This window comes from Salvelinus sp. IW2-2015, linkage group LG30, assembly GCF_002910315.2.
Source record: "Salvelinus sp. IW2-2015 linkage group LG30, ASM291031v2, whole genome shotgun sequence".
Lineage (NCBI taxonomy): Eukaryota > Metazoa > Chordata > Actinopteri > Salmoniformes > Salmonidae > Salvelinus > Salvelinus sp. IW2-2015.
In genome coordinates, this window is record NC_036869.1 from 24,631,158 (window position 1) to 24,658,878 (window position 27,721).

General features: G+C 44.6%; 1 pseudogene; it reads left to right on the top strand.

The window, feature by feature from the left end:
* The first annotated feature begins 1,252 nt into the window (after window positions 1-1,252).
* On the top strand, window positions 1,253-27,511 carry LOC111955058 (neuronal acetylcholine receptor subunit alpha-7-like; annotated as a pseudogene).
* The last annotated feature ends 210 nt before the right edge of the window (window positions 27,512-27,721 follow it).

Here is a 27,721-nt window from a genome sequence, read left to right on the forward strand (position 1 = left end):
GTGCTTCCACACAGGTGTGGTTCCTTAAGTTAATTAAGCAATTTAAATGAAAACATCCCATCATGCTTAGGGTCATGTATAAAAATGCCCTGTTTCCCATTATTTTGGATACCATGGCTAGAAGAGATCTCAGTAACTTTGAAAGAGGGGTCTCAAAAGAACATAGGGGGTTTAAAGGGTGTGTGTGTGTGTGTCTCAGTCATCAGATCTCAACCCAGTTGAAACAGTTACGGGAGATTCTGGAGGGGCGCCTGAGACAGCACTTTCCACCACCAAAACACCAAATTATGGATTTTCTTTGTGGAAGAATGGTGTTGTATGGTTTAAGACACTTGTAGAATCTATGCCAAGGTGCATTGAAGCTGTTCTGGTGGCTCGTCATGGCCCAATGCCCAATTAAGACAGTTTATGTTGGTGTTTCCTTTATTTTGGCAGTTACCTGTATATCCTTGTTGTTTCATGCTTGGTGCAGTTTTCTTTACTTAACCGATACCGATGCTTTCCTCCCCCCATTCTACGGGCCATTCATCATTGTGTGCACCCATGCGTGAATATGTGCCTCTAGGGCACAGGAGAGGCCTGACAACTCCCCATAAGCCATGGATAGCGAAAGGCAGCAGAAGTAATAGGATATTCTATTCTACAGTCCCTCTTTCTTTCCCTCTCTGTTTCTCTCCTCTTCCCTGCATCAGCACTACATGAGGATGAATGAGGAGTGGAGTCTAACTATGCACATTCCTGGGCCCCCATGCAGAGCCCAGCACTTTCTCAATTAGACAAGTCCACCCCTCCTGCTGATTCAACCCCCCCCCCCTGCCCCCCTCATTGACAGAGCTACTTCCCCACCACACCACACACAACCCAGCCAAATCACTCACCTATCTATCACCTCTCTCACTCACACAGACTAGTTCTCCTCTCCATCAGTTCTCTGCTCCAGTAGACTGTGTATATCACTGTGCAGCACAGACAAATCTGGAGATTGGACCCAAGAGGAATGTTTGTACACACACGGAACTAATGGAATAGATACAAATATTCGGTAATGTTGTCAATTAAGATGTTGACACAAATCAATCAGGTCGGACTATTTTTCGCAAAAAGGTCAGTTGAGGCTCCCCCCCCTCTCTTTTTCCACTCTTCCACATCCCTTATTTCCTCTCACGGTTTCCTTCTAGACTCCACCTCCCAGGGAAGCAGAGGGGCACGGTAAGGGAGGGGGGATAAGGAGAGAGAGAGCAACAGAGAGAGGTGGGGGCTGGCTTGTGTAGAATCAGTTGTTTTTTTCCTCCACTCATTCACTGCATTTTTCCAGACGGCGTGTGCAAACTTAGGCTCCGTACCTCACTGCCTGCCACCCATATCTCTGTCTTTCTCTCTCTGATTCAATTATTAATTCCTTCTAATGCTTTGTGGATGCAAATCAGGGATATTCCAGCCTCTGAATCCAACCTTCCTGTCCGTTCCTCTTCTCCTCTTATCCCTGTCTCAGCTGCACTCTTCTCCGATCCCTATCCATTAGAAATGTGGTGCTCTGTGGTTCTGGTTCTCTGTGGATTCTCTGCTTTGGTCCAGGGTAGGTCTGCCTCTCTATTTACTCTCTCTGACTACATTGAAAGATTAGAGTTACAAAGCCAGAGGGAAAGACTAGGAAAATATCACTGTAAAGGAGGAGAGGACGAATGAGAAGTGTCTGTGTATTTGTGTGTGAGTTTTTTTGTGTTCTGTCAGTGTTTGTGCTCTTGTTTTATGTTTGTCTGTGTGCACATGCCTACCTGTGTGCATAGTTAATACAGTAGTCTACATCTGTTATTTAGAGCTTGATGTGACGTGGTGCTCAATGTAAAATACATGTTGTTTATCGCGGGGACAGACATAAAAAGAAAGAGAGTCGGTTTATAAATTGAGAGAGATGGGGATAAATGCTTTACTAGGGAAGGATTTTATGCTGCAATCGTAAATGTAAAAACCTTGATCCCTCACTCTGTCCCCTCTATTTTCTCCAAATCTCTGTTGGCAGAAAGTGCAGTATTTATGGGATTGAACCAGCAGGGGACAGACAATTGTCAATGGCGTTCACGTCATTTCAATTGAACACCATTATAGATCTGGTTCGATCTTGCTTCCTTGTTATCCTGTTATGGACACGTTTCTGTAGCAGAGAGAGTAGATGCGCTGTAAGCAGAGGAAGAGGTAGGTTACTAAGGAAAATTAAAAAGGTGTCACTACAGTATATCAGAGGCTACTTGCCCTGGAATTAGGTAAAGAGACAGTGAACTTTCCTCTCAATGCAAAACCGTAAATAATTTCCAGACCGTAACCTTTTGTAGAGATTCTTGATACTTTCCCGGTGATACCTGATTCTCCTTTGGCTATTGACACAGTGGTAAAGGATAATAGCAACAGCTTGAAGTACACAGACCACCGAAAGCGCTCTTAACGTCTGTTTGTACACCAAATGGATCTGAAATGACACACAACAGCAACACACATATCGGGCAACATAACAGCTACAGTTATGGGCCTATGAGGTTAAAAGATAAAAGCAAATACAGCTGCCAAAACCATACACAATAGCTAGACGCTGACAAAAGATGCTAAGTCGACCTCAAAAATATTTAAAACCCAGACTTGAGTTAGAAGCATACACAGCAGTAATACATCATAACGCAAGTTCTAATGCAGTGCAAGATGGTGGTCCTACAGTAGTTGAAAGCACAGGAGGCTGCTGAGGGGAGGACGGCTCATAATAATGGCTGGAATGGAATCAAACTGATGGAAACCATATTTGATGTGTTCGATACCATTTCATTAATTCCATTCCCACCATTTACTTTCAGCTCGTCCTCCTAATTTGAGTAATAAAACAGAAACGCATCGAAGATACAATCGTCAGTAAGAATCTACATTTCTAGATGAGTCACATAACACTTTCTTGAAACAAATCCTTAGCATGCCTTATTTAATGATTCACACTACATACATTTTTAGTGCTTCAGGGGTTTTACACAAAACTGCTTTATTATTAATTAATTAGGTGTGCTTGCTGAAAGCAAAGCACAACTTTAGAAACGGTTCATACTTATTATTATTCTCCTTCCGGTCCCATAAAAGCTGCCAATACCAAAACAGCTTTACAACGTGCAGGCTGACTGTCCCACAGTGTGCTTGAAAGAAACTTGTTGATACTACCGATACGTTTCACACCATAACAACATTTGCATGAATCCCAATGCATTTCAATGGCCATAGCTTAACGTGGTAAAACTTTGCATCGTTCGAACTTTAAAATGTGCTGACCAGTCTGGAATGGTGTGCTTGTCAACAGCTTTTTGATACCATTTACACTTTTTGAACTATGACTGTTTCAAATGTGCATAAGAGCTCAATAAGCTTGAATGGGAAGTATTTGGATACGCAACCGTTAAAGCTACCAACACCAAAACAACTTTATAGCATGCAGACTGGTCCTGGTACTGTTGCTTGAAAAAAAAAGTTTCGATACTAATGAGACTTTTCCCACTACAGCCATATTTGCATAAATCTGAATGCATTTCAGGAGCCATAGACTTGAATGGGAAAAATTCCAGTCGCTACTACAGTTATCTTCAACTGTTTAAGCTACAAATGCCATTCACTTTAAAACGTGCAGACCAGTCTGGAATAGGTTACTTGTATACAGCTTTTTGATACCTTCTGTGTCTGTCACCTCTCTTCTGAAATCTCCTGCTCTCCTTTTCCTTCCATCTCCCTCTCCTCCGTTCTTCTCTCAGTGTCAGTGCAGGGCCCTCACCAGAGGACCCTGTTGAAGAACCTACTGAAGGACTACAATCGTATGGAGAGGCCGGTGGGCAACGATTCACACTCCCTCACCGTCTTCTTCTCTATCAGTCTGATGCAGATCATGGATGTGGTAGGGATCAATGTTCAGATTACATTTACGTTATTTTATCTGTCTGAGCCTTTGTCTATACCTGTGCCCACCTGCCTGTCTGTGAAAGTAAATCATCCACTGCACCTATTTTTACATTTTTTAATTCTTTAAGTCAAGTCTCTCAATATACACTAGGTCCTCAGAATAAGAATTTACTTAAAAACATTCACATCTTACAGGATGAGAAGAATCAGGTCGTCACCACTAACATCTGGCTTCGGATGGTAAGCACAGCACAGCTTCAAGTAAGAGTATACAGCTGTCGAAGTGAGAGTGAATGTATCTCAGGGGACCTTCTGTTATACACTGAGTGAACAAAACATTAAGAACACCTGCTCTTTCCATGACATAGACTGACCACGTGAATCCAGGTGAAATAAGGTGATCCCTTATTGATGTTTCCATGACATAGACTGACCACGTGAATCCAGGTGAAATAAGGTGATCCCTTATTGAGACAATTGAGACATGGATTGTGTATGTGTGCCATTCAGTGATTGGGCAAGACAAGATTTAAGTGCCTTTGAACGTGGTATGGTAGTAAGTGCCAGGCATACCAGTTTGTATCAAGAACTGCAACGCTGCTGGGTTTTTCATGCTCAACAGTTTCCCATGAATATCAAGTGGTCCACCACCCAAAGGACGTCCAGCCAACTTGACACAATTGTGGGAAGCATTGGAGTTGACATGGGTCAGCAGCCCTGTGGAATGCTTTCGACACCTTGTAGAGTCCATGCCCCAATGAATTGAGGTTGTTCTGAGGGCAAAAGTGGGGGGTGCAACTCAATATTAGGAAGGTGTCCTTAATGTTTTGTACACTCAGTGTATATTCCGTTCATGTTGAATTCAATTGCCTTGTCCAATATATCCAGTTTGAGTCTGTCTTCCAGAGCTGGTTTGATCATTATCTTCAGTGGAACCAATCTGAATACCCTGGAGTGAAAAACCTTCGGTTCACAACTGACCAGGTGTGGACGCCAGACATCCTCCTCTATAACAGGTAATACACCTATAGTCATATCACGTCGTCATGCATCACATTTACATGCATGCGTTTTCTGCTTTAAAACACTACAGTTTAGAGTTCGATCCACCCTTTCCTTTCTCCTTTCTCAGTGCAGACGATGACTTTGACTCTACCTTCAAGACCAATGTGCTGGTTAACTCCAGTGGCTTCGCAGAGTATCTCCCTCCAGGTGAGTCCCTTTCTCTTTTTCTCTTTCCCACTCTGTTTTTATTTATATATAAATAATGTATATATATATATATTTAATGACTCCAACCTAAGTGTATGTAAACTTCCGACTTCAACTGTATATATATATATCTATTTCTCTATATATATATGGATGAGCGATGGCCTAGCGGCATGTGCAATAGATGGTATAAAATACGAGTAATGTAAGACATGTAAACATTATTTAAAGTGGCATTATTTAAAGTGGCATTGTTTAAAGTGACTAGTGATCCATTTATTAAAGTGGCCAGTGATTGGGCAGCAGCCTCTCTGAGTTAGGATTGCTGTTTAGCAGTCTGATGGTCTTGAGATAGAAGCTGTTTTTCAGTCTTTCGGTTCCAGCATTGATGCACCGGTACTGACCTCGCCTTCTGGATGGTAGCGGGGTGAACAGGCAGTGGCTCGGGTGGTTGTTGTCCTTGATGATATTTTTGGCCTTCCTGTGACATCGAGTGCTGTAGGTGTGGAGGGCAGGTAGTTTGCCCCCAGTGATGCATTGTGCAGACCGCACCACCCTCTGGAGAGCTCTGCGGTTGAGGGCGGTGCAGTTGCCATACCAGGCTGTGATACAGCCTGACAGGATGCTCTCGATTGAGCATCTGTAAAAGTTTGTCAGGGTTTTGGGTGAAAAGCCACATTTCTTCAGCCTCCTGTGGTTGAAGAGACGCTGTTGCGCCTTCTTCACCACACTGTCTGTGTGGGTGGACCATTTCAGTTTGTCTGTGATGTGTACACCGAGGAACTTAAAACTTTCCACCTTCTCCACTGCTGTCCCTTCGATGTGGATAGGGGGGTGCTCCCTCTGCTGTTTCCTGAAGTCCACAATCATCTCCTTTGTTTTGTTGACGTTGAGTGAGAGGTTGTTTTCCTGACACCACACTCCGCGTGCCCTCACCTCCTCCCTGTTGGCTGTCTCGTCGTTGTTGGTAGTCAAGCCCACTACTGTTGTGTCGTCTGCAAACTTGATGATTGAGTTGGAGGCGTGCATGGCCACACAGTCGTGAATGAACCGGGAGTACCAGAGGGGGCTGAGCATGCACCCTTGTGGTGCCCGAGTGTTGAGGGTCAGCGAAGTGGAGATGTTGTTTCCTAACTTCACCACCTGGAACCAACAAAATGGCGCCGGAAGAAATGGCAGCAGTTTTACGGGCGCCCAACCAATTGTGCTATTATGTGTTTTCTTTTGTGTGTTATTTGTAACTTATTTTGTACATAATGTTTCTGCAACCGTATCTTACGGCAAAAAATACTTCTGGATATCAGGACAGCGATCACTCACCTCGGATTAGACAAAGATTTTTTCTACAACAAGGAGGGCGCACAAGACATTCTCCAAACACCCCACAGGGCTGACATCCCCGTTATTTGCAAGAGGAAGCGACACAGGTACAGAAGACAAAGAGCCGGATGCCTCGTCAGGACCCAAAGAAGGCGAGTGGGAAAGCTGCCGTTACCGTCAATACTACTCGCCAACCTGCAATCATTGAACAATAAATTAGACGAGGTACGATCACGAATATCCTACCAACGGGACATCAAAAACTGTAATATCCTATGTTTCACGGAATCGTGGCTGAATGACGACATGGATATTCAGCTAGCGGGATATACGTAGCACCGGCAAGATAGAACAGCGCACTCCGGTAAGACGAGGGGGGCCGGTCTGTGCATATTTGTAAACAGCTGGTGCACGAAATCTAAGGAAGTCTCTAGATTTTGCTTGCCTGAAGTAGAGTATATTGTGATAAATTGCAGGCCACACTACTTGCCTAGAGAGTTTTAAGCTATACTTTCCGTGGCTGTTTATTTACCGCCACAGACAGATGCTGGCACTAAGAACGCACTCAGTCAGCTGTATAAGGAAATAAGCAAACAGGAAACCGCTCACCTCGAGGCGGCGCTCCTAGTGGCTGGAGACTTTAATGCAGGGAAACTTAAATCAGTTCTACCAAATTTCTATCAACATGTTAAATGTGCAACCAGAGGGGAAACAATTACAGATCACCTGTACTCCACACACAGAGACATGTACAAAGCTCTCCCTCGCCCTCCATTTGGTAAATCTGACCACAACTCTATCCTCCTGATTCCTGCTTACAAGCAAAAATTAAAGCCTTCCTGACTCGGTCTATAAAAAAGTGGTCATATGAAGCAGATGCCAAACTACAGGAATGTTTTGCTATCACAGACTGGAACATGTTCCAGGATTCTTCCGATGGCATTGAGGAGTACACCACATCAGTCACTGGCTTTATCAATAAGTGCATTGAGGACATCGTCCCCACAGTGACTGTACGTACATACCCCAAACAGAAGCCCTGGATTACAGGCAACATTGGCACTGAGCTAAAGGGTAGAGCTGCCGCTTTCAAGGTGCGGGACTCTAACCTGGAAGCTTACAAGAAATCCTGCTATGCCCTGCGACGAACCATCAAACAGGCAAAGCGTCAATACAGGGCTAAGATTGAATCATACTACACCGGCTCCGACGCTCGTCTTATGTGGCTCTTATGTGGCTTGCAAACTATTACAGACTACAAAGGGAAGCACAGCAGCGAGCTGCCCAGTGACACGAGCCTAACAGACGAGCTGAATCACTTCTATGCTCGCTTCGAGGCAAGCAACACTGAGGCATGCATGACAGCATCAGCTGTTCCGGACGACTGTGCGATCACACACTCAGTAGCCGACGTGAGTAAGACCTTTAAACAGGTCAACATACACAAGGCTGCAGGGCCAGACGGATTATCAGGGCGTGTGCTCCGGGCATGTGCTGACCAACTGGCAGGTGTCTTCACTGACATTTTCAACATGTCCCTGATTGAGTCTGTAATACCAAAATATTTCAAGCAGACCACCATAGTCCCTGTGCCCAAGAACACAAAGGCAACCTGCCTAAATGACTACAGACCCGTAGCACTCAGGTCCGTAGCCATGAAGTGCTTTCAAAGGTTGGTAATGGCTCACATCAACACCATTATCCCAGAAACCCTAGACCCACTCCAATTTGCATACCACCCAAACAGATCCACAGATGATGCAATCTCTATTGCACTCCACACTGCCTTTGCCCACCTGGACATAAGGAACACTTATGTGTACTCCCTGTTCACCCACGACTGCATGGCCAGGCACGACTCCAACACCATCATTAAGTTTGCAGGCGACACAACAGTGGTAGGCCTGATCACCAACAATGACGAGACAGCCTATAGGGAGGAGGTCAGTGACCTGGCAGGGTGGTGCCAGAATAATAACCTATCCCTCAACATAACCAAGACTAAGGAGATGATTATGGACTACAGGAAAAGGAGGACCGAGCACGGCCCCATTCTCATCGACGGGGCTGTAGTGGAGCAGGTTGAGAGCTTCAAGTTCCTTGGTGTCCACATCAACAACAAACTAGAATAGTCCAAACACACCAAGACAGTTGTGAAGAGCCTATTCCCCCCCAGGAAACTAAAATGATTAGTGGGTCCTGAGATCCTCAAAAGGTTCTACAGCTGCAACATCGAGAGCATCCTGACTGGTTGCATCACTGCCTGGTACGGCAATTGCTCGGCCTCTGACTGCAAGGCACTACAGAGGGTAGTGTGTATGGCCCAGTACATCACTGGGGCTAAGCTGCCTGCCATCCAGGACCTCTACACCAGGCGGTGTCAGAGGAAGGCCCTAAAAATTGTCAAAGACCCCAGCCACCCCAGTCATAGACTGTTCTCTCTACTACCGCATGGCAAGTGGTACCGGAGTGCCAAGTATAGGACAAAAAGGCTTCTCAACAGTTTTTACCCCCAAGCCATAAAACATCTGAACAGGTAATCAAATGGCTACCCGGACGATCTGCATTGTGTGCCCCCCCAACCCCTCTTTTTACGCTGCTGCTACTCTCTGTTTATCATATATGCATAGTCACTTTAACTATACATTCATGTACATACTACCTCAATTGGGCCGACCAACCAGTGCTCCCGCACATTGGCTAACCGGGCTATCTGCATTGTGTCCCGCCACCCGCCACCCACCACCCGCCAACCCTTCTTTTACACTACTGCTACTCTCTGTTCATCATATATGCATAGTCACTTTAACCATATCTACATGTACATACCACCTCAATCAGTCTGACTAACAGGTATGTATGTATGTAGCCTGGATACTTTTATCGCCTCGCTTCTGTATATAGCCTGTCTTTTTACTGTTGTTTTATTTCTTTACTTACCTATTGTTCACCTAATACCTTTTTTGCACTATTGGTTAGAGCCTGTAAGTAAGCATTTCACTGTAAGGCTGTATTCGGCGCACGTGACAAATAAACTTTGATTTGGGGGCGGCCAGTCAGAAAGTCCAGGACCCAATTGCACAGGGCGGGGTTGAGACCCAGGGTCTCCAGCTTGATTATGAGCTTGGAGGGTACTATGGTGTTGAATGTTGAGCTGTAGTCAATGAACAGCATTCTTACATAGGTATTCCTCTTGTCCAAATGGGATAGGGCAGTGTGCAGTGTGATGGCGATTGCATCGTCTGTGGACCTGTTGGGGCGGTATGCAAACTGAAGTGGGTCTAGGGTTTCCGGTAAGGTGCAGGTGCAGGTGATATGATCCTTGACTAGCCTCTCAAAGCACTTCATGATGACCGAAGTGAGTGCTATGGGGCGGTTGTCGTTTAGTTCAGTTATCTTTGCCTTCTTGGGTACAGGAACAATGGTGGCCATCTTGAAGCATGTGGGGACAGCAGACTGGGATAGGGAGCGATTGAATATGTCTCTAAACACACCAGCCAGCTGGTCTGCGCATGCTCTGAGGACGCGGTTAGGGATGCCGTCTGGGCCAGCAGCCCTGCGAGGGTTAACACGTTTAAATGTTTTACTCACGTTGGCCACGGAGGAGAGGGAGGGGGTGGGGTGCAGTCCTTGTTCGCTGGCCGTGACGTTGGCACTGTATTATCCTCAAAGCAGGAAAAGTAGGCGTTTAGTTTGTCTGGAAGCGTGATGTCGGTGTCCGTGACGTGGCTGGTTTTCTTTTTGTAGTCCGTGATTTCCTGTAGACCCTGCCACATATGTCTTGTGTCTGAGCCGTTGAATTACAACTCCACTTTGTCCCTGTACCAGCATTTCGCTTGTTTGATTGCCTTGCGGAGGGAATAACTACACTGTTTATATTCAGCCATATTCCCAGACCTCTTTCCATGGTGAAATGCGGTGGTTCACGCTTTCAGTTTTGCACGAATGCCACCATCCATCCACGGTTTCTGGTTAGGGTAGGTTTTAATAGTCACAGTGGGTCCACATCTCCAACACACTTCTTTATCAACTCACTTACTGAGTCAGCATATAGATTGACGTTGTTCTCTGAGGCTGACTGAAATATATTCCAGTTTGCGTGATCAAAACAATCTTGAAGCATGGATTCCGATTGGTCAGACCAGCACTGAATGTTTCTAGTCACTGGTACATCCTGTTTGAGTTTCTGCCTATAAGACAGTAGGAGCAAGATGGCGTAGTGGTGGGATTTGCCCAAGGGAGGGCGGGGGAGGGCTTTGTATGCATCACGGAAGTTAGAGTAGCAGTGATCGAGTGTATTACCCCCGCGAGTAAAGCAATCAATATGCTGATAGAATTTAGGTAGCCTGGTTCTCAAATTTGCTTTGTTAAAATCTCCAGCTACAATAAATGCACTCAGGATATATGGTTTCCAGTTTACATAGAGTCCAGTGAAGTTCCTTGAGGGCTGTCTTGGTGTCTGCTTGAGGGGGAATGTACAAAGCTGTGACGATAACCGACGAGAATTCTCTTGGGAGGTAATATGGCCGGCATTTGATTGTAAGGAATTCTAGTTCGGGTGAGAAGAAGGACTTGAGTTCCTGTATGTTGTTACGATTACACCATGAGACATTAATCATGACGCATACACCCCCGCCCTTCCTCTTCCCAGAGAGGTGTTAATTTCTGTTGGTGCGATGCATGGAGAAGCCCGGTGGCTGAACCGATTCCGACAACATATCCCGAGAGAGCCATGTTTCCGTGAAACAGATAATGTTACAATCTCTGATGTCTCTCTGGAAGGCAACCCGTGCTCAAATTTTATCTACCTTGTTAATAAGAGACTGGACATTGGCGAGTAGTATACTCGGGAGCGGTGGGCGAAGTGCACGTCTACGGAGTCTGACCAGGAGGCCGCTCCGTCTGCCCCTTTTGCGGCGCTGTTGTTTTGGGTCGGTTTCTGGGATTAGATCCATTGTCCTGGGTGGTGGTCCAAACAGAGGATCCGCTTCGGAAAAGTCGTATTCCTGGTTGTAATGTTGGTAAGTTGACGTCGCTCTTATATCCAATAGTACTTCCCAGCTGTATGTAATAAGACTTAACATTTCCTGGAGTAACAATGTAAGAAATAATACATCAAAAAAACTAAATACTGCATAGTTTCCTAAGGACTCGAAGAGAGGCGACCATCCCTGTCGGCGCCATCTTGCGGAGATGGCACTGACTCTACCTACATGTAAATATTACCTCCATTACCTCGACTAACCGGTGTCCCCGCACATTGACTCTGTACCGGTACACCCTGTATATAGACTCGCTATTGTTATTTTACTGCTACTCTTTAAATTATTTGTTATTTTTATTTCTTATCCTTATTTTTTTAACTGCATTGTTGGTTAGGACTTGTAAGTAAGCATTTCACTGTAAGGTCTACTACACCTGTTGTATTCGGCATGTGACAAATACAATTTGATTTGATTTAGTTGGAACAAAAACCTGCAGTACCTGCAGCACTCTAGTAACAGGGTTGCCTACCCCTGCCCTACATAGTGCACCACTTTTGACCAGAACCCAAAAGTAGTGCACTATAAAGGAAATAGGCTGCCGTTTGGGACAAACACTAAGGGAAAGGAAGGAAATAGGTTTTTGAAGGCTGGGGTGATCCATCTTGTTTCCTGTGTAGAGGTTGTTTTTCAAGGGATTCTCCAGAGTTTTAAGATATATTTTTCGACATGTTGCAGTTTGAGGATATTTTGTGTCAAGGAAGGTTGCTTGTCGGATCGGCTTTTAGAGTAACCTAATTGTTAGCTGAGAGGATCTGTTACAGAGCTGCAGGAGAGCAGTGAATTGAAAATGGAGGTAAAAGTAGCTTTTCGCTAATCATTTTAGTTTTAATGAATCTAGAGAAAATAATGAGTTATTACAATGGCCTTGCCACAGAGCAAAGAGGTGCAGTTGTAAGGAAATTGCATTAGTTTTGGAGAGTTGTAAGTTGTGTTTTGGACTGTTTATGTTGACAATTTCCTTGTCACATGCCTTTACGGCTCAGCGGGAAACTATAAATCAAATTGTATTTGTCACATGCGCTGAATACAACAAGTGTAGACCTTACCGTGAAATGCTTACTTACAAGCCCTGAACCAACAATGCAGAGTTTTTTTTTAAGTAAGAAAATATTTGCTAAAAAAATAAAAAGTGAAATAAACAGTTACAATTAAAAAAAAATCATAATTAACAATAACAGGGTTATATACAGGGGGTACAGGATCGAGTCAATGTGCGGGGGTGCAGATTAGTCGAGGTAATATGTACATGTAGGTAGGGGTAAAGTGACTATGCATAGATAATAAACAGCGAGTAGTAGCAGAATAAAAAAAAAGCGGGTCAATGCAAATAGTCCGGATAGCCAATTAACTGTTTAGCTGTCTTATGGCTTGGGGGTAGAAACTATTAAGGAGCCTTTTGGACCTAGACGTGGTGCTCCAGTACCACTTTCCGTGCGGAAGCATAGAGAACAGTCCATGACTTGGGTGGCTAGAGTCTTTGACAATTTTTAGGGCCTTCCTCTGACACCGCTTTGTATAGAGGTCCTGAATGGCAGGAAGCTTGGCCGTACGCACTACCCTCTGTAGCGCCTTGCGGTCGGATGCCGAGCAGTTGCCATACCAAGCAGAGTATGCAATTGAGATTCTCCCAATGAGTACTGTACACTTCAGGAGAAAGGGGATATATTGGGACGCACCCAGAGAGTGCCATCTAACCACTAGGTTACCTGGGGCGGCAGGTAGCCTAGTGGTTAGAGCATTGGGCCAGTAACCCAAAGGTTGCTGGATATAATCGCCAAGCTGACAAGGTAAAAATCTGTCATTCTGCCCCTGAACAAGACAGTTAACCCTCTGTTCCCCGGTAGGCCGTCATTGTCATTAAGAATTTGTTCTTAACTGACTTGCCTAGTTAAATAAAAGGTTACATTTATTAAAAACATAGAGATAGAAAATACTGATCTCTACTCTGGAGATGCCATTATGTGTGATTCCCCCCCAAAATAAATATTGTATTAGACATTTTATGTTTATGTGATGACTAAGTTTTATAATCAATACTGGATTTAATTTAGTATTGGTTTGATCGTCAACTTCTGGTGGCATTTTCGGAAAATCAGCTAACCCATTCAAATTGCTTTTCTAACCATCTGGTTGTCCCTTATTTGCATGTCTTGTGTCTCATAATTCATGTTTTTGAGTGCTGTTTGGCTACTACGGCATTGTAGTTTTGTGCTCTACTGGAAAACTCAATAGCGTTTTGTCATTTCAGTAATTGCTTTGCTTAAGTTTGCCAGCAATCTAAACTGTGTAGTACTTGGTGTGTCATCTCTGTGTGTGTATGTGTTTCCCCCTGTGTGCCTCAATAATGTGGTACTTTGTGTGTGTGTTTCTGTATAATGAAAAGGTTGATCAGTTGTCTGCAGAGTAGAGATCAGAGTCACTCTCTATCTCCTTTCTCCTGAAGTGTACTCATTGGGAGAATATCGCATCCTCTCTCCTCACCTAATTTTCAAAACTCATTGGATGAGAAAGCCAGAGGTCCCACCCATCTGACCTTCTCCTCCAATGGGTTTTGAGAAGGAGGCGAGGAGAGAGGACCCGAGGAGTGTGCAATTGAGATTCTCCCCCTCACCACTTCCCAAAAATCTTAAAGTATTAGATTGGTGGAGGCAGCGGCAAGTTTAGAAGGAATTTACACATTCATTTCCTTCCAAATCAGTGAAGTGCACACTTTGGGAGGAAGGAGAGATAATTGAGACGTAGCCATTCACTCTTGCACTGTTTTTCTGTGTACTGATCCCTCCTCCAGAATGCTTAAAGATAGGTGCCAGAACAAGAAGATACAGTGCATTCAGAAAGTATTCAGACCCCTTGAATTTCCCCACATTTTGTTAAATTACAGCCTTATTCTAAAATGTAATAAAAAATGTAATAAATGTTTTTTTCCCCCTCATCAATTTACACACAACACTCCATAATGACAAAGCAAAAATAGCCTTTTACAAATGTTTGCAAATTTATAAAAAAAAACGGAGTATTCAGACCCTTTACTCAGTACTTTGTTGAAGCACCTTTGCCAGCAAATACAGCCTCAAGTTTCTCCCATTCTTCTCTGCGGATCCTCTCAAGCTCTGTCAGGTTGGATGGGGAGCGTTGCTGCACAGCTAGTTTCAGGTCTCTCCAGAGATGTTCGATCTGGTTCAAGTCCGGGCTCTGGCAGGGCCACTCAAGGACATTTGGCCAGTCCTTGTCGCTGAAAAACACCCCCACAGCATGATGCTGCCACCACCATGCTTCACCGTAGGGACGGTGCCAGGTTTTCTCCAGACTTGGCATTCAGGCCAAAATGTTGTTTCTCATGGTCTGAGAGTCCTTTAGGTGCCTTTTGGCAAACTCCAAGCAGGCTGTCATGTGCCTTTTACTGAGGAGTGGCTTCCATCTGGCCACTCTACCATAAAGGCCTGATTGGTGGAGTGCTGCAGAGATGGTTGTCCTTCTGGAAGGTTCTCCCATCTCCACAGAGGAACTCTGGATCTCAGTGAGAGTGACCATCGGGTTCTTGGTCACCTCCCTGACCAAGGCCCTTCTCCCCCGATTACTCAGTTTGGCCGGGCGGCCAGCTCTAGGAAAAGTCTTGGTGGTTCCAAACTTCCTTCGTTGAAGAATGATGGAGGCCACTGTATTCTTGGGGACCTTCAATGCTGCAGAATTTTTTTGTACCCTTCCCCAGATCTGTGCCTCGACACAATCCTATCTCGGAGCTCTATGGACAGCTCCTTCAACCTCATGGCTTGTTTTTGCTCTGACAACTGTGGGACCTTATATAGACAGGTGTGTGCCTTTCCAAATCATGTCCAATCAATCCAAACAAGTTGTAGAAACATCTCAAGGATGATCAATGGAAACAGGATGCACCTGAGCTCAATTTCAAATCTCAAAGCAAAGAGTCTGAAAAGTTATGTAAATAAGGTATCTGTTTCTAAAAACCTGTTTTCGCTTTGTCATTATGGGGTGTTGTATGTAGATTGATGAGGAAAAATACATTTTAGAATACGGCTGTAACGTAACAAAATGTGGATGAAGTGAAGGGGTCTGAATACTTACCGAATGCACTGTACAGTCGTGGCCAAAAGTTTTGAGAATGACACAAATATTAATTTTCACAAAGTCTGCTGCCTCAGTTTGTATGATGGCAATTTGCATATACTCAAGAATGTTATGAAGAGTGATCAGATGAATTGCAATTAATTGCAAAGGCCTCTTTGCCATGCAAATGAACTGAATTCCAAAAAACATTTCCACAGCATTTCACCCCTGCGACAAAAGGACCAGCTGACATGTTTTTCTCTCGTTAACACAGGGTGTGAGTGTTGACGAGGCTGGAGATCACTCTGTCATGCTGATTGAGTTTGAATAACAGACTGGAAGCTTCAAAAGGAGGGTGGTGCTTGGAATCATTGTTCTTCCTCTGTCAAACATGGTTACCTGCAAGGAACACGTGCCGTCATCATTGCTTTGCACAAAAAGGGCTTCACAGGCAAGGATATTGCTGCCAGTAAGATTGCACCTAAATCAACCATTTATCGGATCATCAAGAACTTCAAGGAGAGCGGTTCAATTGTTGTGAAGAAGGCTTCAGGGCGCCCAGAAAGTCCAGCAAGCGCCAGGACCGTCTCCTAAAGATGATTCAGCTGCGGGATCGGGCACCACCAGTACAGAGCTTGCTCAGGAATGGCAGCAGGCAGGTGTGAGTGCATCTGCACGCACAGTGAGTCGAAGACTTTTGGAGGATGGCCTGGTGTCAGCATTGAAGCAAAGAAGCCACTTCTCTCCAGGAAAACATCAGGGACACACTGATATTCTGCAAAAGGTACAGGGATTGGACTGCTGAGGACTGGGGTAAAGTCATTTTCTCTGATGAATCCCCTTTACGAAAAAAGCTTGTCCAGAAGACAAGGTGAGCGCTACCATCAGTCCTGTGTCATGCCAACGGTAAAGCACCTGAGACCATTCATGTGTGGTGTTGCTTCTCAGCCAAGGGAGTGGGCTCACTCACAATTTTGCCTAAGAACACAGCCATGAATAAAGAATGGTACCAACACATCCTCCGAGAGCAACTTCTCCCAACCATCCAGAACAGTTTGGTGACGAACAATGCCTTTTCCAGCATGATGGAGCACCTTGCCATAAGGCAAAAGTGATAACTAAGTGGCTCTGGGAACAAAACATCGATATTTTGGTCCATGGCCAGGAAACTCCCCAGACCTTAATCCCATTGAGAATTGTGGTCAATCCTCAAGAGGCGGGTAGACAAACAAAATCCCACAAATTCTGACAATCTCCAAGCATTGATTATGCAAGAATGGCTGCCATCAGTCAGGATGTGGCCCAGAAGTTAATTGACAGCATGCCAGGGCGGATTGCAGAGGTCTTGAAAAAGAAGGGTCAACACTGCAAATATTGATTCTTTGCTCAACTTTATGTAATTGTCAATAAAAGCCTTTGACACTTATGAATGCTTGTAATTATACTTCAGTATTCAATAGTAACATCTGACAAAAATATCTAAAGACACTGAAGCAGCAAACTTTGTGGAAATTTATATTTGTGTCATTCTCAAAACTTTCGGCCACAACTGTATATGCAAAGTACATATTTTCTTAAAGAGTATATGTGGACCAAAAGTCAAATGTCTCTCATTCTTTCTTCAAATCGCCTCGTGCGAAAGGAAGTGTCTATACTTCTTATACTTCACTCTTTGCCTCCCTTTTAATCAATCTCTTCCCACGTCTGTCAGGGATTTTCATGAGCACATGTAACGTGGACGTACGTTGGTTCCCCTTCGACATCCAAAAGTGTGAGATGAAGTTTGGCTCGTGGACGTACGATGGCTGGCTGATGGACCTACAAATGAACGAGGCCGACATCTCGGGTACATGTCCAACGGGGAGTGGGACCTAGTGGGTCAGTGGGGTTGGAATTGCCCTCCTAAATTTCTGTTATCAATTTCTCAACTTCAGTGTCAACTCAACTTTTATAAAAAAATATTTATTCTCTCCTTTACTCTTTTTTTGATTTTCTTTCTCTCAAGGAGTGCCAGGTACTCGTAGCGAGGTGTTCTATGACTGTTGTAAGGAGCCCTACCCTGACGTGACGTTCGTTGTGACCATCCGCCGGCGCACTCTCATACCGCTCTAAACTTGCTCATCCCCTGTGTCCTGCTATCCTCCATGACCCTGCTTATCTTCCTACTGCCTGCCGACTCTGGAGAGAAGATCTCTCTGGGTGAGCAGAGAGAGAACATGATCCAAGAGTGATAGAATAGACTAACCTTATTTAGGTTAGGAACATAGAGAGGAGAGGATGGTGGACAGCAGCATGGAGAGGAGAAGAGGAAATGACTTAGAGGTATAGGGAGGAATAAGAAAGGATGTGGGGGAATAATGGTGACGGGGAAGAAAAGATGACAGGGGAGGGAAAGTAGATTGATTCTAGAAAAAACTAAAAAGTGGAGGAAAACAAAGAAGACCTAGAAGAACTAGGTAAATGTAAAACGTTTTAACCTAATTTGAGGATGCATTACACTGCATTGTATTACACACCACAGCCAATTAACATATTGATGTAATTAAGCCCAGGAATTGATTAGGGAGTGAGAGCATACACACAGCCTTCCAGGAATTCAGCTTGACACCATGCTTGATGAACAGCCTGGCTGATACCAGGTTTTGTTGTAACACACAAGCTATGTACCCAATACCTATCATAGTGTGGAGAGGCTGTTTTTTAAACTCTAAATCGGCGTCTCATGATAGGGTAGAAATGCTTCCAGCTTTGTGCTTTGGCACTGATTGGTTATTACCCCCCAAAATTACCCGAGGGGCATTGAAAACTCTTGCTATCTGGATTTGAAAACGAACAGTTGTAAAGCAAGGGGTCAGTGCTCACAGCCTATTTGTGTGTGGGGTGGTTACAGCGAGAGAGATGGAGAGTGGAACAAACCAGTGTAAAGCACAGCAACCTTCGTTATTGAGGCTCTATCTGCATCCCAAATGGCATCTTATTCCCTTTGTCTACTACTTTTGACCAGGGCTCTGGCCAAAAGTAGTGCACTATATGGGGAATAGGGTGCATTTGAAACGCATTGATTGTGCCAACAACATCAAAGAGCCTCCCCAGCCGCTGAAGTAAGGAGGACTTGGAGTTTGGTATCAACCAGGCTAGCCAAGTAAAGCATATTGCTTAAATGAAAGCCACTGTCCATTTCTTACTGTGACATTCTTAAAAGTGATTTTCTGATTTCCTCTCAACCCTTGAAGGGACATTCGTTTTACTAATGAGCGAACAGGACTGACTCACTTGACAGTGTTTGTTTTATCGGCTTGCTTCTGGACGCCACCAGTTATGCCAAGAAAGCACTTGTAAAATGTGGGTTTAAAAAAAAGTGGGACAGAGGTAATGGGAGGAGATGAAGATTAAATCTGATGAATGAAGATGGAGAAGGGAGGGAGTTGGGGGGGGGGCAGAGACAGCTGGGGTAGATGGATTGCTAATATAGGGTAAGCATATGTGTGGGTTAGAAGTAAGGCTCTACTAAGGGCAATTGAAGAAGAGGAATGTAGTAAAGTAATTTCACTTTTGGGTACATTACTCTGTCACACTTTGCATCAGATCGAACCAAATCGAATCATATTCAATTCTATTGAAATCAATAACCATTGGCTTGATTGGTAGAGACCATAAAGTATTTGCCAAACGAGATGCCTATAAGAAAGTTTATCATTAACAAATGTGGATTTCTGTAGGCTGGACCGAGATCAAAACTAATTGACGCACTGATGTTGATAATGTGTGATAAGTGTGGGGAGTAGTGTGTTTTAGTTGCCCTGAGTATTTCAAAACCCAAGAGCCTAGTCAGTTAGAATGGAGACGGTGCTCAGCATCCACTCACTGTTTTATACATTTTCAATATCTTCCTCTCTCTTTTCAGGTATCACTGTGCTGCTCTCTCTCACTGTCTTCATGTTGCTGGTGGCAGAGATCATGCCAGCCACTTCAGATTCCATCCCTCTTATAGGTGTGTGTGTTCTTATACGCGTGTTAGAGTCTAGAATGTATGTGTGCTTGAAATAATTGTCCCAAATGTTTGTCAGGCCCCTGGTGATCTAACCATCTGGTTGTCCTTAAATGTAATTGGCTAAATAAATCTGAAAGATTCGCTGCTGGAAATTAGGTCCGGTGAGCTCCCTGCAGCCAGACAGATGGCTACTAAAACACAAATGCAGCTCACTAAAGCCCAAGAAAAATGACAAGTCATGATCAGCAAGAACCACTGTTGCATTGTTTATACAAATGGCTTCCTCGCTCTACTCTAATTGTTTTGTCTCTTTCCTGCTTTTTTGCCCACCTTTCAGGACAGTACTTTGCCAGTACTATGATCATTGTTGGGATGTCAGTCATAAGCTAACACGGTGGTGGCTGCAGTATCATCACCACGACCCAAACGGAGGACAGATGCCCAAATGGGTAAGGCCAGAGCTCATGCTGTCTACTCCAGCCAAAGACAGTTACATTTTTAGTAATTTAGCAGACGCTCTTATCCAGAAAAACTTACAGGAGCAATTAGGGTTAAGTGCCTTGCTCAAGGGCACAGACAGATTTTTTTAACCTAGTCGGCTCGGGGATTCGAACCAGAGACCTTTTGGTTACTGGCCCAACGCTCTTAACCGCTAGCCTACCACCAGTCATGACTAACTATTCCCATAGGAAAACACTATGCGCTCACCCAGCAATCCCTCCGTGGCTGGTCTCCTGGTATATCACAATGCTACAATGTCTTTATCAAAATAATATGATTAATCATTTTGCTCACAATTTTTCTTCATTGAAATTGAGTAACACCAATGACACTTTGTATTTAGACACACAAAATGATCAATGGAGTCCTCAAATGTAAGACATTAAAGGGAGGGAATGCTTAAGGTCCATTTATATCTTTGTAATGAGTGTTTTACAAGCAGGTAACATTGACATAACATTTTAAAACTTTACAACGTTTATTTACTTTCTAGCCTTCTAAATAATCGATAGATCTCTCTAAATCTCAAAAACATGTCACTACAACTATACTCATCACTAGTGGGACAAGCCAATTTGCTTCAAACAATGTATAAACAGACATTTTTATGCAGTATAAAGAACTTGCATTGTGGTTTATCATTGATAAACCGTTAAATTAAAAACAGAATGATGTGATGTGCAACTATGTCATTTTAAAGTATTTAAAAAAAATTATGGTTGCAAAGGCAAGAGGCGCAAATGCCACCCCAATTCAAAATTGACTGATGCAATACTTGCCGGAATACTACCTTTGACCCCTTAATTGTTACCCTCTTTATCTGCCCTTCACTCCAACTGTCGTAGATTATTCCTTCAACGCCTCTGTCTATAGTTTTCTCCATCTTTTCACCCTCCAATCTCCACATCCCTCTGTATTTGTCCTTCTAAACCACTTATACTAACAAATCACTATATATCTCCTCACTCCCTTGCAGTCTGTCCAAGTTCGCATCAACAGTACCATACCTTTCGGTTGGACCCAATAATACACTGGGTCTGTAGGCTTGTGTTTGACATAGTTTCTAGCCTTATCTCAGTCTCTCACTTTGTGCAATACCTTGAAGCTTTTCCAAATGCATATCTCAGCTTCCCCTGTTTGGCGGATACGGCATTTACAGATTTATTGATGTCATCAACTCAGAGAATGGGTTTTGGTGAAGGAGAATGGATGGGTTGAAGATGCTTTATAGATTGGTGCAATCTGCAAGGTCTTCCCACTGATAAATGGCCCACTTTGGGTAGTCAGCTGGCCAATTAGCAACGTAAATGATGGTGGTTCAGAGAAGGGCATCGAACGGCAATGTTAATAATTGCACAACAACAACAGACACTATAGAGGCCCACAGTGGAGGTGTCATAATACCCATAAAACCTAGTGTTCAAATGGGGAAATGGTTCCAATCATTTCCCCACCATTCATTTTTCCAATTGGGGATTTTAGAAACACTTACCCTGGCGTTTTGATAATCATGTAAATCTCTCTCGGAGTTGACTTTTATCAATATATTCGCGGCTCTATTTACTCAGATTCGAAAATGCTATTTAGCGTCAAAGTACAGTGCATTCGGAAAGTATTCAGACCCCTTGACTTTTTCCACATTTTGTTACGTTACAGCCTTATTCTAAAATGGATTAAAATAAAAATATTCCTCATCATCCTACACACAATACCCCACAATGACAAAGTGAAAACCGGACTCTCAGACCATGAGAAACAAGATTCTCTGGTCTGATGAAACCAAAATGGAAGTATTTTGCCTGAATGCCAATCTTCACGTCTGGAGGAAACCTGGCACCATCCCTATGATGAAGCATGGTGGTGGCAAACTCATTCTGTGGGGATGTTCCGCGGCAGGGACTGGGAGACTAGTCAGGTTTGAGGGAAAGATTAATCGCAATGTCAAATCAAATCAAAGTTTATTTGTCACGTGCGCCGAATACAACAGGTATAGACCTTACAGTGAAATGCTTACTTACAGGCTCTAACCAATGGTGTGGGGAAAAAAGGTATGTGTGTAGGTAAGTAAAGAAATAAAACAACAGTAAAAAGACATTTGAAAAAAGAGTAGCAAGGCTATATACAGACACCTGTTAGTCAGGCTTATTGAAGTAGTATGTACATGTAGGTATCGTGCATATATGATAAACAGAGAGTAGCAGCAGCATAAAAGAGGAGTTGGGGGGGGGCACACAATGCATATAGTCCAGGTAACCATTTGGTTACCTGTTCAGGAGTCTTATGGCTTGGGGGTAAAAACTGTTGAAGCCTTTTTGTCCTAGACTTGGCATGCCGGTACCGCTTGCCATGCAGTAGTAGAGAGAACAGCCTATGGCTGGGGTCTTTGACAATTTTTAGGGCCTTCCTCTGACACCGCCTGGTGTAGAGGTCCTGGATGGCAGGCAGGCAGCTTTGCCCCAGTGATGTACTGGGCAGTACGCACCACCCTCTGAAGTGCCTTGCGGTCGGAGGCCGAGCAATTGCCGTACCAGGCAGTGATGCAACCGGTCAGGATGCTCTCGATGTTGCAGCTGTAGAACCTTTTGAAGATCTCAGGACCCATGCCAAATCTTTTTAGTTTCCTGAGGGTGAATAGGCTTTGTCGTGCCCAGTCGATGAGAATGGGGACGTGCTCGGTGCTCCTTTTCCTGTAGTCCACAATCATCTCCTTAGTCTTGGTTACGTTGAGGGATAGGTTGTTATTCTTCCACTGTTGTGTCGTCAGCAAACTTAATGATGGTGTTGGAGTCATGCCTGGCCATGCAGTCGTGGGTGAACAGGGAGTACAAGAGGGGACTGAGCACGCACCCCTGGGGAGCTCCAGTGTTGAGGATCAGCGTGGCAGATGTGTTGCTACCTACCCTCACCACCTGGGGGCAGCCTGTCAGGAAGTCCAGGATCCAGTTGCAGAGGGAGGTGTTTAGTCCCAGGTTCCTTAGCTTGGTGATGAGCTTTGAGGGTACTATGGTGTTGAACGCTGAGCTGTAGTCAATGAACAGCATTCTCACATAGGTGTTCCTTTTGTCCAGGTGGGAAAGGGCAGTGTGGAGTGCAATAGAGATTGCATCATCTGTGGATCTGTTTGGGCGGTATGCAAATTGGAGTGGGTCTAGGCTTTCTGGGATAATGGTGTTGATGTGAGCCATTACCAGCCTTTCAAAGCACTTCATGGCTACGGACGTGCGTGCTACGGGTCTGTAGTCATTTAGGCAGGTTGCCTTTGTGTTCTTGGGCACAGGGACTATGGTGGTCTGCTTGAAGAATGTTGGTATTACAGACTCAATCAGGGACATGTTGAAAATGTCAGTGAAGACACCTGCCAGTTGGTCAGCACATGCCCGGAGCACACATCCTGGTAATCCGTCTGGCCCCGCAGCCTTGTGTATGTTGACTTGTTTAAAGGTCTTACTCACGTCGGCTACAAAGAGCGTGATCACACAGTCGTCCGGAGCAGCTGATGCTCTCATGCATGCCTCAGTGTTGCTTGCCTTGAAGCGAGCATAGAAGTGATTTAGCTCGTCTAGTAGGCTCGTGTCACTGGGCAGCTCGCGGCTGTGGTTCCCTTTGTAGTCTGTAATAGTTTGCAAGCCCTGCCACATTCGACGAGCGTCGGAGCCGGTGTAGTATGATTCAATCTTAGCCCTGTATTGACGCTTTGCCTGTTTGATGGTTCGTCGCAGGGCATAGCAGGATTTCTTGTAAGCTTCCGGGTTAGAGTACCGCACCTTGAAAGCGGCGGCTCTACCCTTTAGCTCAGTGCGAATATTGCCTGTAATCCATGGCTTCTGTTTGGGGTATGTACGTACAGTCACTGTGGTGACGACGTCCTCGATGCACTTATTGATAAAGCCAGTGACTGATGTGGTGTATTCCTCAATGTCATCGGAAGAATCCCGGAACATGTTCCAGTCTGTGATAGCAAAGCAGTCCTGTAGTTTAGCATCTGCTTCATCTGACMATTKTTTTATAGACYGAGTMACTGGTGCTTCCTGCTTTMRTTTTWGCTTGTAAGCAGGAATCRGGARGATAGAGTTGTGGTCRGATTTACCAARTGGAGGGCGAGGGAGAGCTTTGTACATGTCTCTGTGTGTGGAGTACAGGTGATCTAGAATTTTTTTCCCTCTGGTTGCACATTTAACATGTTGATAGAGATTTGGTAGAACTGATTTAAGTTTCCCTGCATTAAAGTCTCCGGCCACTAGGAGCGCCGCCTCTGGGTGAGTGGTTTCCTGTTTGCTTATTTCCTTATACAGCTGACTGAGTGCGTTCTTAGTGCCAGCATCTGTCTGTGGTGGTAAATAAACAGCCACGAAAAGTATAGCTGAGAACTCTCTAGGCAAGTAGTGTGGCCTGCAATTTATCACAATATACTCTACTTCAGGCGAGCAAAAGAGACTTCCTTAGATTTCGTGCACCAGCTGTTGTTTACAAATATGCACAGACCGCCCCCCCTCGTCTTACTGTGCTGTTCTATCCTGCCGGTGCAGGGTGTATCCCGCTAGCTGAATATCCATATCCAATGTACAGAGAGATCCTTGATGAAAACCTGCTCCAGAGCGCTCAGGACCTCAGATTAGGGTAAAGGTTCACGTTCCAATAGGACAACTACCCTAAGCACACAGCTAAGACAATGCAGGAGTGGCTTCAGGACAAGTCTCTGAATGTCTTTGAGTGGCCCAGCCAGAGTCCAGACTTGAACCCGATCGAACATCTCTGGAGAGACCTGAAAATAGCTGTGCAGCGACGCTCCCCATCCAACCTGACCGAGCTTGAGAGGACCTGCAGAGAAGAATAGGAGAAATTCCCAAAATTTGGGAAGCTTGTAGCGTCACACCCAAGAAGACTGTTATCGCTGCCAAAGGTGCTTCAACAAAGTAGAGTAAAGGGTCTGAATACTTATGATATTTAAATGTTTTATTGTCTAAAAACCAGTTTTTACCTTGTCATTATGGGGTAGTGTGTGTAGACTGATTAAATTGTGTTTCTCTCATCAATTTTATAATAAGGCTGTAACGTAACAAACTATGGAAAAAGTCAAGGGGTCTGAATACTTTCCGAATGCACTGTAGACATCATGCAATACTACAAATTCCTGCAAATCATCTCTGTCACCTTTGCTAACAGGTAGTGTGTCAATTTAAAACTTGCACAAGACAGTTCACAGAATTGTCCATTTAAAGAAATGTAGCCTATTTAATCATTATTACATTTAGATAACATGAGATAGTTAAACCAAGATAGCAGTGGACTTGTGTGTGTTTGTGTCCTCAAAAAAGTTGCGGTGGACAGATGATCTGCTGTAACTCATTCAGAACGCAGATCGGCATTTCATCTTGTTTTCCTAGCCTCTCTCCACTTGTTAGACATTATATGCACATTGATAGCTTGCTAGAAAACGTCTACACCAACTGATTTAACATGCGAGGAGAAATTAATCGAGCGATGAAGAGCAAGTGGATGGAGAGAATACATGCCTAAGTATTACTTTGAAGTTTTGTGATTGGTTGTCCCAAAGCTGGGACTTGTTGAACGTCCCGGTTTTCACAGAGCCGTAGGCAGAATTTTTAAAGAAAATACCGCAACAATGACTATTGGCGGGACGTGACTATTGGTTTTTGACCCCCTACCGCTTCCAGATATATAAAAAAGACTGTATAAAGACAGCTTTTTGTCTAGATATAAAAGGGATAAAAGATCCCTAAGGGGGAGACAAATGCCTGTGTCTAACTTTAATTCCACGGTTAGAATTTAAATGAGGCTTTATATAAAAGGTTTCCTGCCTTAGGTGATTTTCTCATTCTTGTGTTCATGAAAGTAGCGTTGAATACAAAAGGTCAAGTTGAATATACCAGCATCTGCACACACCACCCACTGTGTCAAGCTTTTACCAGCTGAAAGGTTTCCCCCTTAGTGTATTTAAGTGCACTACCCTTTTTAGGTGTAGGTGTATTCCTCACTAGATGTGTTTACCTCCCTTGCTATGTATCTACACTGAGTGTACAAAACATTAAGAACACCTTACTAATATTGAGTTGAAGTGGATTTAACAAGTGACATCAATACCGGATCATAGCTTTCACCTGGTTAGTCTGTCATGGAAAGAGCAGGTGTTCAATGTTTTGTACACTCAGTGTATATTATAACATCCTTCTCTGATTGATTCTCCTTTCTCTTCATTTCAGGTTAATGTGGTCCTACTGCAGTGGGTAGCATGGTTCCTACGTATGAAGCGCCCAGGGGAGAGTGATGATCCAGAGCGACCACCCTGCGCCCCCCACCTACGGCGCTGCTCCTCAAGCTCCCAGAGCGGTAGCATCCCTAACCCTCCAGACCCCACACTCCACCCGCTCCACCCCCAGAACCTGGTCCCTCTCCAGGCTGGCCCCCAGCACTTGGGTCATCCCCATCTTCACACCCAGTCCAGTGCCAACAACAATGGAAACCTGCTCTACATTGGCTTCCAGAATCTGGACGACCCCCCACTGCTCCCAGATCACATCCAGAATTACAGCATCTCGGCCGGGCCTCCTCGAGTAGCAGGCAGTCCCCCTCCCCATCTGCCCCCACCATTTTGCAGCCCTCCGCCACCCCCCATCCCGGACACCGTGGGCTGCCCTAGCACCATTTCCAGCGGCGGAGTCTTCGGAATGGGGAGTGGAGGACAGTACTCAGCAGGGCGTATAGGCGACCCTCAGCTCCAGGCTATTCTGGAGGAAGTGCGTTACATGGCGGACCGCTTCCGTGAGCAGGATGAGACGGAGAGCGTGGCCGACCAGTGGAAGTTTGCGGCAGCAGTAATCGACCGGCTCTGCCTGGTGGCCTTCAGTGTGTTCAACATCATCTGCACCATCGCTATCCTCATGTCCGCTCCCAACTTTGTGGAGGCCGCCTCCAAGGACTTCTTCTGAGGAAGAAGAGGATGGGGCAGAGGAGGAGATATTAAGAGTGAGAAGAGAACTGGGGAGGAGAAAGAGCAGGATGTGGAATGATTTGGGGCTCAGTCTAAGAGGGCTATTGTCGGGGACAACAGACCCTCCTGTCAAGATGAAGGGGCTTCTTTGTAGATGCCTATAGTACATCTCAAGATGGTCTATTGAAGTCTATCAAGGACCTCTGATGAAATGGAACAGGATGGGGAGGGATGAGTTAATGGGAGAAGAATCCAAAAAGGCATCGTTCAAGGACTGTAGAGGGTGAAGTCAATTGTATTGAACTATAAGGCTTTCTCAAAGACCTATAAGAAGTGAAGGTGAGCAGGACGGGCAATTAGAAAAGTGGAGTATGGGATAATTCAACCTGAGATTGGGAAGATTGCAGTCCCTAGAGAGAGAGAGGGCGAGAGAGCGAGAGAGAGGAACATACAGATATATAGGGCTGTTTGATTTACTGGCAGAGAGAAGATAACCCTTCACTCTCAAGTCCCAGAAAAGGCAAAGAAAGACAGCATCATTTACTGAAAGGGGGGACCGGGAAGGAGGGGAGAGTGACTTTTACAAGGAGAGACAACAAGGAATGAGTGTGTGAACAGACAGAGGTATTCTATGGTGACAGCGAAGGAGGGAAGGTCCAACAAACTGAACTGGGCAGTGTTAAAGCGAACACTTAGATCTCCGGGATAAACAGAAGAACA